The sequence below is a fragment of the Choloepus didactylus genome, chromosome 6, assembly GCF_015220235.1.
Source record: "Choloepus didactylus isolate mChoDid1 chromosome 6, mChoDid1.pri, whole genome shotgun sequence".
NCBI lineage: Eukaryota > Metazoa > Chordata > Mammalia > Pilosa > Megalonychidae > Choloepus > Choloepus didactylus.
In genome coordinates, this window is record NC_051312.1 from 134,593,861 (window position 1) to 134,606,258 (window position 12,398).

Genomic DNA, 12,398 nt, shown 5'->3' on the forward strand with positions numbered 1-12,398 from the left:
CTAGGTTTTTCAAGGAAAGTTAATAATAGTGCTCCTTTTCATTCTCAAAAGTTCCCCAATTTGGATGATAAATTATAAAGTTACTGAATTTATAGCCTTGTATCATAGCCAATCTGTACTCATATCTTATTTCTAAGGTCATTGAGGACAGGATCAAAGTCATGTTCATCTCTCTTTAGCCAGTAACACCTAGTAAGGTATTTTGTGTAAATATGGTAGAAACTCAAGAAGTGTTTATTGAATTGGAGTGGATCAAAGATAATGTATGTGAAGAGTCTATACAATATCTAACACATAGTAAATGTGTTAGATTAAAATGAAAGTTCAAAAAATGTTACTTTCCTTCTTCCAGATGATTCCAGATGACATGGCTCCCAAGCTATTTGTTTATAGATTGTGCTACACAATTTAGTAACCAGGATCATATTGGCTTGTTTGCTTTTATTGAGTTTTTTGTGGTCTTGTTTCTTCTACTAGATTGGAAGCTCCTTGAAGGCAGGTATTGTGTTTTATTATTCTCTATTCCACATAACAGAGCTAGTTCTTTTTTATCAGTTGGTTGATATCGAGGTGCCCAAATCTTATTAGCTGGTTGATGCGCAGGAAAGAGTGAAACAATGACAGTAGAAGGGAATATCAGCTTAGGTATCCATAGTGGGAGGCACAAGGATCAAAGATCACCTTCCCCACTTAGAGATTCATGTTTCTGTGTCCTTCCAGCCATCAAAAGTTGGAACTTCAGATGTCTCCACTCCTAAAATTTTGAGCAACTAAAAGGATACAGGTTCAAACGATCAAATAATCTTCATGCAAGAGCATAGTGTCTTTTGGAAGTTGGGGAAGAATGAAAAATATGCATAGGTTGAAGTTTGACTTTGGAGTAATAAGACCTGGGTTTGGATTCATAGTTATTTAACCTCCCTAAGCCTGTTTGCTCATCTGTGTAATGAAGATGAGTCATTTGCCTTATGTGGTGTCTGTGGGAGGAGTAAATGAGAAATTTATGTAAAATGCTTAGCATAGGGCCTGACTCATTGCAAGCCTCAGTAAACAATAGCTATTTTTATAGTGGACAATCTGGGTAGCTTCAAAGCCTGTTTTGATGCTAAAGATGGGGCTAGCAGAAAATATAATTAAGTTCTCAAATTTTTAGTTAAATTGTTTCTAGTGCCAACTACCAGCTATAATTCTTTATTCAACTGTCCTTTCTTTTGTTCATTCATTCATTATTCATTCATTTATTCTGTGCTAGGAACACAATAAATGCTTATTAAATGCTGTTGAATGGATGATAGAATAAAAATAAGTAACTTGGGGAAAAGTAAGACTTTTGGGGGCTATGCCCTCAATGATATCTCTGGATGGGCATAAAATGCCCTTGTGACCGGGACCAGGACATCATGTTGGAGGCAGGTGGTGAAAATCCAGTGGTTTAACTTGGATACTCTACTTGCCCTCTTGTCTTACTCCACACAGTCCTGAGTGATTTTTTTTTTTTTTTTTTTTTTTTTTAGTGTAAATGAAAGCATCACTACCCTGTTTTCAATAGCTTCCCAACAAGATAAGACAATGCTCCAAATTCCTTGGTCTATGCAGACCTGCATGAGTTGACCATGCGTGTCCCTCCTGCTTCTGCTTGGGCCATTCCCTTATTTGCTAGGGCTGCTTCAGCCACGGTGACTTTGTGGAAATTCTTGGATCAGCTGAGCTCTTTCCCCGCTCAGGGCCTTTCTACTTACTGTTTTCCTAGTCTGAATCTCTCTTCTCCCCTCTCCTCACACAGCCATATCCTTTTTATCCTTTAGGTCTCATTCCCTCAGAGACTCCATTGCCATCCCGACCCCATTCTTTAACATAAGATTGATTTATTTTCTTCATAGCACTTATCACGAGTTCTAATATTTATTTCTTCATTTGCTGAATTGTTTATTGTCTGTTTTCTCTGTTAGAATATAAACTGCAGAAGAGCAGGAACTCATCTGTGTTCCCCATTGTATCCCAAGGGCCTAGGACAGCTCCTAGAGCAAAGAAAATGCTAAATAAACATTTGCAAGTGAGTCTATGAGGACCCTCTCTATCCTCAATAGCAAATCTTCTAGTTCTTCAGGTTCCTTCCTTTTAGTTGGCACATAGATGTGACTCCCCAGACCAAAGCTCTCCTTCCCCAGACCTTGTCTCCTCTCTCAAGCTACTGCCCTAATCTCCCTTTCCTTACACTGCCAAAGAGGAGTAGATTGTGTAGACTTCAGTGGAAAGGCTCTCACTGGTATCACCAAGGACCTCTTTGTTGTGAAATCCAATGACAGATGCTCCAGTTCTCAGCCTCCTTGACCCTTCTGAAAGCACATTTCCTAAATTTTGTCCTGCAGGACACTAGTCCCTTGAGCTACTTTGGTGAAAAAGTGTGCTCTAGGTTCCTCCTATTATACCTTTTTTTTTTTTTTTTTTAATTTGATCATAAGTAATTTAATCCCACATGCCACAATTTAAGGTCATTTTTTAACTTTATGACTTTCAAAGAAGATGGGGAATTGCTTAGAATGCTCTACAGCAGTAGTTTTCATATATATTTTTTTAATCTTCATTTTATTGAGATATATTCACATACCACGCAGTTATACAAAACAAATCGTACTTTCGATTGTTTACAGTACCATTACATAGTGGTACATTCATCACCCAAATCAATCCCTGACACCTTCATTAGCACACACACAAAAATAACAAGAATAATAATTAGAGTGAAAAAGAGCAATTGAAGTAAAAAAGAACACTGGGTACCTTTGTCTGTTTGTTTCCTTCCCCTATTTTTCTACTCATCCATCCATAAACTAGACAAAGTGGAGTGTGGTCCTTATGGCTTTCCCAATCCCATTGTCACCCCTCATAAGCTACATTTTTATACAACTGTCTTCGAGATTCATGGGTTCTGGGTTATTATACCCTTTTATAGTGCCCTTAGTGCCCTGTGCTTCAACTCTGCAGCATTTAACACGATTGCAGGTAATTAATTTGTATAATTAGCTAATAGCTGACTTTCCTGAGAGAGATAAACTCTCGAGGGCAGGAGCCATTCTCTGTTTTATTACTGCCCTAGCTCCAGAATTCCTAAAAGATGTTTAATATTTGTTGTACTGAATGAATGAATGAATGAATGAATGAATCCCTCTGAGAAATTCACAATGTGAATTAATATATTAAATGTGAAATCCTACAGGAGAGATATTTGTTCAAATTCACAGAGTGCAGAATTTCCCAGACTCTATTTCCCATAGCTCCTTTTGCTCTCCCACACCCCAGTGGAATAACACCAAACATCCTGAGGGATTCTATAAAATACACATTAGAACATGTGGCTCTCCAGCATTTGACACAATTTCTCCATATTTTCCTCCCTTGGCTCCCAGGACTCCACCTTTCCAGGTTCTCTTTCTTCCTTTGAAGGTTAGATCAGGCCCTGATTGTGGCTTCACCAGCTATTAGCATGTTGACAACACCAAGTCCTGTAGCCTCAAGCTTGTGTTCCCAGCTCGTGACTATGTGTTCATCTACTCTGGCTGCCTCAATGGCACTTCTTCCTGACCACATCCAACTCCTTCCCCCTTCCCCCTCATCCCCCAAGTGACGTGCTCTTCTTGTGTTGTGTATCTGGGTTAATGGCATCACCATCTATCCAAGCCAGAAACCATGGGGCTTATCCTTGCTTGATTCCTCTCATCTTACTATTCTGAATGAAATCAATCAACTTTAATTCAGGAATATTGTTTCCAACTAACCTCTCTTCTCTATACCCACTGTCATTATCTTAATTTACACATTTATTATCTATCATGTGCATGATTGCAACAGCCTTCAGAATGTTCTCTCATATACCATTCCCCATTCCAATCTACCCTAAGTGGCTTCCCAAAACAAATTTATCCATGACACTCCCCAACTTGAAGACCCTGCTAGTTCTGGTTTTCCATAGGATGAAATTCAAGCTTCATAGACTGGCACACAAGTTGCCTTCTCCCATCCCTTCCAACCCTACTGCCTCTCAGCATCCTCTCTCCCCCTCTCCTTCATGCCTCACCTGTACAGAACTGCAGCTCGGTTTACCTTTAACAGGACATCCACTATGTGCCAGGCACTATACTTGGCTCTGGGGAAACAAATATGAATGAAAACAGATAACTGACCCCAAGAAGTTTACCCTCTAGTAGTAGAGAAGATAGACCTATGAACAAATATAATAAAATGATGCATTCTGTAATGTACTGTAAAAAGAAATAAAACAAAGTAGAGTTACTATGATTAAGATTTAAAAAGGAGTTGGAAGGCCATTCAGGAGGTTACTCTTATGCATCCCTCCGACAGATAGCACAAACTGTCAAAGTATGCAGAGCCACAAGCGACAATGTCCCTCAAAACCCTAAGGACATCTGGACACCATAAACAAACACACATAAACACACACATGCAAATCAGTAAACTAACCTGAAGAACGTTTGGAGATTCTGAAATATCCACCAATAACAAACAACTTATGTAATCTTCTTTTCCTTACCCTTGCCTGGAAGCGCCAAGATAGGACTCATTTAGGTTGCTACCTGGATCATGCTTCCTGAATTGCAAGTCTAAGAGCCAAAATAAATGCCTTTTTTGCCTTGCAGCTTAGTTTGTTATTGCTCATTCAACAGCACTAAGTCTAGGAGGAGGACTGAGGAAGGAGTAATTAATTCTGCAAGGAGGCAGGGCTGCAGTGTTTCAGGGAAGGCTTCACAGATGAAATTCTGAGCGGGACTTTGAAGGTTGAATAGGAATTGATCAGGTGAGGATGAAAGAACATTACTGGCAGAATCAATAGCAGGTTGACAAGGATGGGGAGGGGGGGGCCACAAGTAGCTTAGGTGTGTGTGTGTGTTAGGGGAGAGACAATAGCTGGGGCTGAAGAGCCAGTCAGGAGTCATTCTGTAAACAGCCTGTGCAACAGACTATAAAGTTTGTACATTATCCTATAAGTGAAGGGTAACTGCTGAAGATTTTGAAGAATGAGGTTGATTTAATGGGACTTTGGGCATGTGACTCTGTCAGTAGAAGATGGATCCACTGAAATCAGTTAAGAGGTGCTTTCAACAGCCCTCATCACTTCTCACTTTGACTATTGAAAGTGCCTCCTACCTGAACTCCTCAGTCGCTCTAATCCATCCTCTACCCAGCAAGAAGGACGAAGAGAGAGCAGATTTGGGAGATACATAGTAAGTTCAAGGACAGGACATGGTTATATATTAGATGTGGGAACGAAGGACTGAATAATGTCTAGATTTCTAGGCCTGTGAACTTGGTAAAATTGGAGAAAACAGAAACTATCAGAATCTAGGAGGAAAAGCAGGTTTGTGGAGGGGATGGTAAATAGTAGTTCAGAGATGGAAAGGTGAGTTCTGGGTTTGAAGGGCCTCTCGGGGAATCCACTTGGAGATATGTGCCTGGGGCTTCAGGGAGAGGTGGGAAGTCGACATAGGGAAGATGTCCTCTGCATAGAGACAGCAGTTAAAACAACAGGAGTGGATATGATCTCCTGGGAAAGGTTGGGGGGATGGGTGAAGGCAGGAGGGGAAGGGATGAGCTTGGGGAAGAACAACATCAGGCAGAATGAGGCAGAGGCAGAGGATGTGGTGAAGGTGGTCAAGAAGGAAGAGGTAGGAAGGAGGACAACAAGGAGAGAGTGATGTTCCAGTAGCCAAAGGAAGAGAGAATTACAAGAAGGAAAGAGTGGTCAGGAGTCAGATGTCACAGGACTGCAGTAAGATGAAGGCTGGAAAGGGTCCTTGGATTTGGCAATGAGATAAACTTAGCAAGAGCACTTTTAGTAGAAGGCAGATTTTAGTGGGATAATGAATACTGATAATGATATCTAATGTTTATCGAATACTTATCACGTACCAGACATGTGCTAAGCAATTTATATGAATCATCTCATCTAATCCTTAAAACAGCCTCCAAAGTGAGCCAAGCACAGTTATCATCTCTTTTTGCAGGTAAGGAAATTGAGAGTTGGTTGGGATGAAAACCCATGTGTGTTTGACAATAAAGTCCATACTCTTACCCACTATTCGTTATCCTATCTTTCCAGTGAATGGAAGGTGAGGAAGTGGACACATACTCTTTGGCTGAGTAGAGGACAAAAATAGGGTGGTTGTGAGAAGGGAGAATAGGGTTGACAATTATTTTAAGGTGTGAAAAGCTAGATCATGTTTATGTGCTCAGGGTGGGTATGCTATGAAAAAAATAAAAGGACCAAATACTTCTAAGAGATTTCTCTGTATCCTCTGCAGGAGATCTGCTGTTGTCTCTAAATACTTAAAGGAAATTTCTCTGTATCCTCCACAGGAGATATGCTATTGCATTATATCACATCACATGGCTTTTCAGTAACTATGTGTTGAATGAATGAATGTACAGATGACAGTGAGAAGGATGGCTTAAAAGTGGAAGAGCTTTTCTAGAAGGTTTAATAGCAGTGGTATAGGGTTGCCAGAATAAATACAGGACATCCAGTTAAAATGAATTTCAGATTTAAAAAAATGTATATTTTTTAGTATAAGTATGTCTCAACTATTGCATAGGACATTCTTATGCTAAAAAAAATTTGTGGTTGATGGTGTGAGATACTTCAGGGCTTCATCCTACCACAGAAGCTTTGAACAACCAGCAGGAACCGGCAGAAACATCTTTCTCAAACCTCCAGAAAACAGTTAAAGGACTACAGTAACAAAGCATGTAGTAAATCAGGAAAAAGGCTAAAAAGCAGTAGGATCTTGGTGGTGCACTGGCTGCCCCCGCCCCCCCCCCCCCCACACACACACACTGGCTCTGCGTGGAGCTGGTCCACACTCCTAGTGTGGATCCCTGGTCCCAGTTCCAGAAGGAGCAGAGTAACACCCATGCATATACTGGGGAGTAACACCCATGCATATACTAGGAGCAGATATGTGTGACCCAATCTGTCTGGTGGGGGCCTGAGAGACTTGCTGACCCAGAATGTGCTCTGCCTGTGTGTGTAAAAGGCAGTTCTCCAAGCCCTTTCCTACAGAACATTGTGGATGAGCCATCAAAGTTGTGCTGCCTGGGGCAAGCGATTGCCGGCTGTCAGACACACAGCGCAGTGCCCTGGACTGTAAGGAAACTTTTTCCTAGGGTGGAGGGGGACATTTGTAACTGTAGAAATGGGAGAATTCCTAGGGCCAGTCAAGAATGACCAAAACAAGATGCATGCACAGAAAGGAGGGAGGGGGAGGGGAGGCCCCTACACTGTGGCCTGGGGCTATTCTCTAAACTACTTGTGTGGATATGCCCTGAAGGAGAAGACTTGCATAAGTCAATGGGCAATGATTGGGAAAGGAGTTTTCTTTCTACTTTTTTTGTTGCTGTTGTTGGCTCCTGGCATTCAAGGACAGCTTTGTCATAATACTAGCTGGATACAGTCTTAAGAAACAGCCACTGCAAAGTCTAAATTCCAGCGATAAGATGTTAAAATATCAAAATGTCCCAGTTTCAACAAGAGATTACAAAACATACAAAGAAACAGAAGCTATGGCCCAGGCAAAGGAGAAAATTAAAGCATTAGAAACCATAATGAGGAGGATCAGACCTGAGGCAGTCTGGACAAAGACTTTAAAAAATGGTCCTAATATGCTCAAAGAGCTAAAGGAAAACATGGACAAAAAAATAAGGAAATTAGGGAAATGATAGAGGGACACAAAGAGAAAATCAATAGAGAGATGGAAATTATGAAAAGAAACCAAACAGAGCTGAAGACCACAGTAACAGAAATTTTAAATTCCCTAGAGGTTTGTGCTGGTTTGAATGTATTATGTCCCTCCAAATGCTATTATCTTTGATGTAATCTTGTGTGGGCAGACTTATCAGTGTTATATAGATTGGAATTCTTTGAGTGTTTCCATGGAGATGCGCCCCACCCAACTGTGGGTGATGACTCTGATTGGATAATTTCCATGGAGATGTAACCCCACCCATTCAGGGTGGGTCTAAATTCAATCACTGGAGCCATATAAATGAGCTGGCAAACAAAAGGAACTCAGTGCAGCTGCAGCTGAGAGTGACATCTTGAAGAGGAGCTACAGCCAAGAGGGACACTTTGAAGAAAGCACAGGAACTGCAGATGAGAGAAAGTTTGAAGATGGCCGTTGAAAGCAGACTCTTGCTCTGGAGAAGCTAAGAGAGGACAAATACCCCAAGTGCAACTAACAGTGACATTTTTGAGGAACTGCAGCCTAGAGAGGAACGTCCTGGGAGAAAGCCATTTTGAAACCAGAACTTTGGAGCAGACGCCAGCCACATGCCTTCCCTGCTAACAGAGGTTTTCCGGACGCCATTGGCCATCCTCCAGTGAAGGTACCCGATTGTTGATGTGTTACCTTGGACACTTTATGGCCTTAAGACTGTAACTGTGTAACCAAATAAACCCCCTTTAATAAAAGCCAATCCATCTCTGGTGTTTTGCATTCCGGCAGCATTAGCAAACTAGAACAAGGTTTCAGGAGCAGATTGGAGCTGGCAGAATAAAGAATCAGAGAACTTGAATATAAGACAATTGAAATCATTCAGCCTGAGGATCAGAAAGAAGAAAGAAGAAAAGTGAACTGAACCCGAAGAACCTATGGGTCACCATCAAGCACACCAATGTGCACATTGTGTGGGAGTCCCAGAAGGAGAAGAAAGAGAGAAAGGGGCAGAGAGAATATTCAAATAAATAATGGCTGAAAACTTCCCAAATTCAATAAAAGATACACACACGCGCACTCATATATTTACACACATCCAATATCCAATACACTCAACAAACTCCAAACAGGATAAACTCAATTAGACCCACACCATGGCATATTAAAATCAAACTGTTGAATGGCAAAGATAAAGAGAGAGTTATAAAAGCTACAAGAGAGAAGCAATGTGTCACATACAAGGAAGCCTCAATAAGATTTAAGTGCCAAGTTCTCATCAGAAACTGTGAAGGCAACGAGGCAGTGGGAAGACATATTTAAAGTACTGAAAGCACACATGTACACATACCTACAAAAAGCAGACCAAAAACACTCTATCTGCAAAAACTGTTTTTCAAAAATGAGGGAGAAAGATTAAGACATTCCCAGACAAACAAAAGCTAAGGGAGTTCATCACCACTGGACTGCCCCTACAAGAAATGCTAGAGAGAGTTCTGAAGGTTGAAAGGAAAAAACAGTAGACAAATAGATGGAAGCTGCATGAAAAAATAAAAATCTCTGGTAAGAGTAATGATATGGGAAAATATAAATGCCAGTTCTATTACATTTTTGGTTTATAGCTCCACTTTTTACTTCCTACAGGATCTAAAAGGTAAATGCATAAAATGTGAAGAGAAATTAGTGGATTTAACTCATAATATAGAAACATGTAATTTGTGACAAGAACTACTTAAAGGTGGAGGGTCAGGTGACAGAGGGGTATAGGAACATAGTTTGTATATACTATTGAAATTAAGTTGGTATCAAAGTGAACAAGATTGTTACAGATTTAAGACCCATGGTAACTACAAAGAAAATATTGAGGAATATGCAAGCTCATAGAGATGAAAATTAGAATATAGGTTGCCAGGGACAGAGGGCAGGAGGAATGGGGAGTTAATGTCTAATGGGTGTAGGTTTCTGTCTGGGGAAATGGGAATGTTTTAGTAATGGAAGGCAGTGAGGGTACCACAATATTAATGAATGTGATTAATCCCACTGTGAGTTGTTGAGATGGGAAAGTCTGTTTGTATATATATTCCCACAATTAAAAAAAAAAAGAACAGCTAAAGAGACAATGACAATTAAATATAATACATGATCCTGGATGGGAATCGAGCAAGGGAGGAAAAAAAGCTCAAAGGGACACATGAGAAAAATGTATTATAGTCTGTCAGCTTTATTTTAGCATTAAATTTCTTGAACTTGGTAACTGCACTTGAGGTAGTTACACAAGTGAATATCCTTGTTCTTAGGAAATGTACCTGGCAGTATTAAGTGTTCAAGGAGTGTGATGTAGATAACCTACACGCAAGTGTTCAGAAAATGGGTTGATAAGTAGACAGATGGATAGATGGTAGACAGATAGATAGATAGACAGATAGATAGACAGAATGATGTGGCAAATGTGGCACAATGTTAAAATTGGTGGCTCTGAGTATCTAGGGGCATAGGGATATATTGGAGTTTTCTTTCTGGGCATTGTATTATTTTTGTAACTGTCCTGTAAGTTTGAAAATATTTAAAAGTTTTAAAATTTTTCATAGTTATCTAAAATTAAAATTGGCCTGGGCTTCCTGTATTTTTCCTTGCTGTATCTGACAACCCGATCTGGGAGAAGTTGTGGGATGCCTCGAGATGCTGCTCAGCCTCTGGGCTTTGTGCACAAGGAGGAGTAAAAGAATGAGGGGTCTTCTGGCAGGGGAGCTATATGAAAGCATGTTCCTGGGGCAAGCTTGGTCTCGGTATAGGTAGAAGCAGATGGTTGCTACTGGACAGAGATTAAAGTGGTGAGACAGGCAGTGGTGCTAAATGGTCAGTGGCACAGATTTCCAAGTCAGCTTCCTGTATTTGAATCCTGTATCTGTTGTTTAATGGCTGTATGATTTGGTGCAAGTTGCTTTATATTTCTGAGACATGATTTCCTCACATGGAAAATGGGTACAATAACAGTACCTAAGTCCAGAGTTGTTGTGAGGATAAGAGGAGATAATTATTTAAAAATGCTTATCCCAGGACCTGGCCCATCATAAGCTACTTAGCAAATGCCTTCATTAATTAAAAAATACTTATTGAGGTTTCCTTTGTGTCGAACATTGAGTTAAGTTCTGGGGGATATACCAATAAAACAATAAGCAAGTAATTATACTACTGAATGATAAGAGCTATTATAGAGGAAGTAGAGTGCCCAATGAGAACCCGCAGGAGGGCATGTAACTGACATGGCTTCCCAAAGAAAATTTCTAAACTGAGACAATTGAGACCTGAAGAATGAGTCAGAATTAGTCAGATGAATGAGTGGAAGAGAATGAGATATATATATATATATATGCACACACACACACATATGTATATATATATACACACACACATATATATACACACATACATACATACATATATAGACAAGAAAGGGAGTTTGGCAAATTTGAGGAAATAAAAATAGCTTAGGTTGTTGACTGGAGAATAGTTATAGGGAAAAGGAAGGGCCTTGTCTGTCCCAATAAAGAGTTTGTACATTACCCTTCTGGCAGTAGAAGGGCCATTAAAGCAGGGAAACAAGCTCAAATGCCTCCAGGGACAAGGCAGGTGACATAAATGAATGTAATACCACTAGGACTGGTGGGGCCTCCAAAGACTCGGAAGAAACAGGCTCCAATGTCAAAGCATTCACTTTCAAATTTTAAAACCATAACCCTGGGAAAGGGATTTAAACAATGGTGTGACATGATCACATTTGCATTTTAGGAAAAGGGATGAGAATGCATAGGAATGGGGCTAGAACAGAAGTAGAAAGTCCAGAAGGTAATCAAGGTAAGAAATGAAGGTTTGAGCTAGAATCAAGTGTGGAGGGAGAGAGGTGGCAGATTCTAGAATTAAGAGGAAGAATCAATAGGCTTTGGTGGTAAATTTCATGTGAGGCTAAGGGAGGAGAAGTCAAGAGTTCCCCCATTACAATGTTGTTGGCTTCTATAGGACACAGTAAAATGAGATGGCAAAGAGGCAAGGGTAAGAGAGGCCAAAAGGAAAGAAATACAAGGAAGTGAAAGGAGGGGGGATTGAAAGATTTTGTGTTTCAAAAAGAATGGCAAGCCCTAACCAACAGTAGTCCTGAAAATACTAAAAAATACCTAGGTCCCTACCTGAGACTCTATAAAAGTTTCCCTTAGTAGTTTATTTTTCAGAGACTTAAATCCACCAGAGTGTTCCTATGCCAGATAAGTCCCAAAACCCAAAGGCGACAGCCTCTCCAAGAAGATCAACCAGATTCATCCCCCTTCCTCATAATGTTGACACCCCTTTTCAATGTGAACAAGTTAGGGTGATCACTACCCAGATATCCCTGAAGATTGAGTGATCTTCACAGTGATTAAATGAGAGAAAGAGAGGGGTAACAGCTGACAAGATAGGATTTACAAAGGATTACAAATACTGATTTTTTATATAAATTATATATATATATATATATATATATATATATATATATATATATATATTTAGTTTCTAGGGTACTAGAATAGTTAGAAGGAAATAACTGACACGGTGGAACTGTAACATATAACATGCTTCGAAATTTGCTCTATAGCTACTTGTTAGAACATACTTTGAAAGTTAAGACTTTTCTGTGTATTT